This window comes from Acinonyx jubatus, chromosome A2, assembly GCF_027475565.1.
Source record: "Acinonyx jubatus isolate Ajub_Pintada_27869175 chromosome A2, VMU_Ajub_asm_v1.0, whole genome shotgun sequence".
Classification (NCBI taxonomy): domain Eukaryota; kingdom Metazoa; phylum Chordata; class Mammalia; order Carnivora; family Felidae; genus Acinonyx; species Acinonyx jubatus.
Window position 1 is genome coordinate 98,731,316 of NC_069383.1, and position 4,576 is coordinate 98,735,891.

Consider the following 4,576-nt stretch of genomic DNA (forward strand, 5'->3'; position numbering starts at 1 on the left):
GACAAACCTGAGGCAACAACACGAGTCATTTCTGTAACTGTGAGCAAGGAAGTGGAGGGACACTAAAGTGACTTCTAACGTCCCTGTGAGCCATAGGACACAACGTCCATTAAGTGTTACTGTCCCAGGGGTGCCTGGATGGTTTAGTCAGTTGAGCGTCCGACTTCAGCTCAGCTCATGATCTCACAGTCTGTGAGTTCGAGCCCCACGTCAGGCTCTGTGCTGATCACTCGGAGCCTGGAGCCTGCCTCGGATTCTGTCTCTCTCTCTCTCTCTCTGTCTCTCTCTGCCCCTCCCCTGCTCATGCTCTGTCTTTCTCTGTCTCAAAAATTAATTAAAAAAAAATTAAAAAAAAAAAAAAAGAGTTATTGCCCCAAAGTGAAAGACAGAAAGCTGAGGAGGACAACAAAACTGGTCATGAAACGTGCAAGCTCCAATTTGCAGGTGAGTGAAGGATTCTACAGCGATAGTGGAATCATGCTGGGGCAGTCTGGCCCCTAAAGGCTCTAAATTAGTCAACCAAAGATGCATCCAAAGAAAAGTCCCATGGGGCGATGAAATTTCTGTGAGTGGAGCCCACATAAGAGGGACAGACATAGTAGGGACAAAAGAGAAAAAAGGATCCACACGGAAGTTGGAGACAGACCGTATTTGAATATTTCAAAACGGTTGAAGCCGTATTTTTGGGAACTGTATTATAACAATAAAAGGAAGTTCTAGAATCTAGATCTCTAGGGTGGTGTAGCTAGAAAAGTTATCAAGATCCACCTCCTCTTCTAAGAGTAGAGGAAAAGTCACCTCACTTAAACACGAACAAGGGAAAATTTTAGAGCCAGATCCCATAGAAGTTTTACGAAAAATACAAGAAAAATAGAATAAGAGCTCTAAAAAGTGATGACGCTTTACCGGAACGGCAAGACTTCAAAGCAGATGCAATCTGTAACCTAATATTTCAAATTAAATTGGAATAAATTACAAAAACAACAACACTTATGAGAACAAAGTGCATCTTGCGTTTAGAAATACTCAGAAATAAGATGCCTGGAGAAAGGAGAGGGTGGAGAAGAACCAGGGAAGAATTGCTACTGAAAGAAGTAAAAGTCATTTTTGAGAAAAGATTAAGCTACATGGAACAGAAGAGTGAATTAACTCCAGGATAATGTCATGAGAGGAAAAACACATGGATAAAAATGGTTTGACAGAAAGCGATAGCCACACAAGAAAACATCTGAGTGAAGGGACACCCGAAGAAAAAAACCAAAGCACAGGAATGGAGCAAGAGGAAAAAGCTATAATCCAAGAATATCTTTCTGGAAATAAAGCTGACTTGGAAGTCTGTATTGAAAGAACACACTTCATACTTTGGAAAACCAACTCTGAGTGGCCAATGCTGAGACATATTTTAGTAAAACCTGAATTCTGAAGAAGATGAGAGGAAAAAGGATCCTCTGAGCCTTCATGGAAAACCCAAATTGCTTTTTTTTTTAATTTTTTAAATTCTTTCTTTATTTTTGAAAGAGAGAGACAGAGAGACAGAGTGCGAGTGGTGAGGGACAGAGGGAGAGGGAGACATGGAATCGGAAGCCAGATCTAGGCTCTGAGCTGTCACCACAGAGCCAGAGGTGGAGCTCGAACTCACAAACCATGAGATCATGACCTGAGTCAAAGTTGGACGTTTAAGTGACTGAGCCACCCACGTGCCCCTAAATTGTTTTTAGTTAGAGTGACCGGGTAATTTATTACCCAACCCAGAAGACTGGAGAGTAAAAGGAGAGAACACACAGGGCAACTGTTTTAAAACAGGAATATTCTGGCAGAAAGGAGGAGTTTATCTTCCTCTTCACAAAAGAAAAAAAAAAATCAAACTGACATCAGCCTTTTGAGAGCCATACTTTATGCCTAAAGACAATGGAATAGTGAATTAAAGTTCATCAAGGAAAGAAAATAAAAAGTAAAGATTACATATCCAGCCAGATTGACTTCAAATGCCACGGGGGTGTAATAAACATGAAAAATCCCAGGAAGTATGCCAAAAGATTATACAGATATGCCACAAATAAAATAGTTCAGCTAGACTACAATCTAATTTTTTTTCATTATAGAAAAACTGAACATTTCATCATATAAACATGGGATTGTGCTTATTTAACTCACAAATTACAAAGATTTCCAGATAGCTAATAAAATGAAATCTGAGATTGTATTATGTATAAGAGACACCAATCTTATAAAACAGTATTTAGAAAACTTAAAAATAAAGGGTACCTGGGTGGCTGAGTCCGTTGGGCACCAGACTCTTAATTTTAGCTCTGGTCTTGATCTCTTGGTGGTTGGATCAAGCCCCATGATGGGCTCCATGCTGGTAGTGGAGTCTGTTTGGGATTCTCTTTCTCCCTCTCCCTCTGCCCCTTCCCAGCTCTCGCTCTCTCTCCCTCTCAAATAATAATAATAATAATAATAATGATATAATAAAAGAATGACAAATATAAACCAGCAATAGGTAGGTGAAAAGTGGAAAAGGAGTCTCCTACTTAATATTTGACAAGCCAGAATTCAGACCGGGAAGTACTGAAAAAGACAAACGTCACTTTATAAAGCTGACAGGTATATAAAGCTGAGAGTTCACAATGAAAATATAACAATTGCTATCATTATTTATCATGTTTCCCATATCACTGAAACACCTTTCTTGTAGAGAGGATATAGAATTACAGATGCTTGGAGGAACAGAATCAAGCTAATCATAGAAGAGATTAATACATGTCTCTCAATTCAAGACAGATCAAGGAATAGAGACCTAAAAGACACAACCAACAATGCAGATTTTATAGATATGTATCAACATTGCCACCCAAATTGCAGCGCGTATCTGTGCTTTCCAAGTTTATGTGAAATATTACTCTAGTTTTAGGCAACAAAACAAAACAAAACAAAACGGCAACAAAAAAACAAAAAACAGAAACAAACAAACAAAAAAAACCCTCCAAACTTAATGAATGATAGCAAATAACCCAAAGAGAATTCTCTGATTAATATGTATTATAATAAATTTTAAATAAAAGGCCTTTTTCTTAAAAATTAAAGAAGAAAAAAAAAGAGAAACTATGGATATTTCCATATCCATATTCTAGGAACGGTCACACCTTATAGGCATGGTGCAGGCTGGGCTGGCATGCCCCAGCCACAGGCTGTCCGCGGGGCCCAAGCACCGAGACTGGGGACGAGGTCCTCTCAGCACCGCCTCCCACGGGAGGGAAGAGGCTGTAAGCTGCGTTGGCTTCCCCTCTGGCCTCTCCCTTTCCCGCTCCTCCTCCCAGGCTCTCCCAGCTTCCGCTACTGCGCCCCCTGGCGGACCCCTGCGCCCGCAGGCTCAGTAGATGGGGCGTCATTGAAGGGTTACCCACAGTTCAAAGCGCGTGGAGGGTTATTGCTCATGCAGATGATGATGATGGACTGGCAGAGGTTCAGTATCCCTACTAATTCCACCTTCTTCTGCCATCAGTAGGGAACCACCAAGTCCACATGGTCCACACGAACCTTTTCGCCCCTCGTGGGGTGCGATTCCCCGGTGTTCAGAACCTAAACCAGCACATACTCATCCGCTCCGGGATTGGACCATTTAGGTGTGACCGCTGCGGGACACAGCTCACCAGGGCTTACCTGCTGAACGTGTGCGGCTTGGAGTGTGAAGGTAAACACTGTTTCAGGTGCCAGAAGCAAACTCCTCCCAGAGCAGGGATTTCCTAGCAGCAGACGATACAAACCCTTCTTCAGTTTGATCTTGGAGGACACACTTTTGAAAGCAACTGCTCTGTTCAAATGCCTGTAATTTTGCACCTCTCCTCTACCCAAAATTGTGAAAGCTCTTTCCGATGGGGTCTTTTGGTGGGATGGCAGAAAAAGAGGAGGAAAGGCCAGAGCAGCCAATGACCAGTGCTTATGCTGAAGCAATCAGAGATTCAGAGATACCTGTCCGCCGCCGCCCCCCCCCCCCCCCACCACACACAACACATCATATCTGTCTTCTATAATCATTGAGTAATTTCATGTTTTGGCTTCATTTTCAGCTTTTGGAAAGTGCTGTGCTTCATCTTGTACATTTAAATTGTTATTTTATTTATTTTTTTATTTACTTATTTTTTAATGTTTATTGATTTTTTGAGAGAGAGAGACAGAGCATGAGTGGGGGAGGGGCAGAGATAGAGGGAGAGACAGAATCCAAAGCATGTTGCAGGCTCTGAGCTCTCAGCACAGAGCCACAGGCAGGGCTTGAACCCACCAACCACAAGATCACGGCCTAGGTGAAGTCAGAGGCCTAATTGTGTGAGCCACCCAGGCACCCCTAAATTATTTTTTTTAAACAAAAAAAGGTTTTGGGAAAAAATTTCCCTTTTTACTTTGTAAGCCCCACAACTGATGTTTTATTTTTCATGACTGACAGATTCCTTCTGTAAGTTCACAATAATATGATGTTAAAACATAATTGAAACTATGAGAAGTAAGGAGAACCAGTTGACTTAACCCGTAAAACAGTGTCTTCTTCCACTGTTAAAAGTAGGCTAATGAGATCATTAGC

The 4,576-nt window shown here is 41.6% G+C and overlaps 1 pseudogene; it reads left to right on the forward strand.

Moving 5' to 3' along the window:
• Positions 1-3,152: 3,152 nt before the first annotated feature.
• On the forward strand, positions 3,153-3,747 carry LOC113595569 (zinc finger and BTB domain-containing protein 44-like; annotated as a pseudogene).
• The last annotated feature ends 829 nt before the right edge of the window (positions 3,748-4,576 follow it).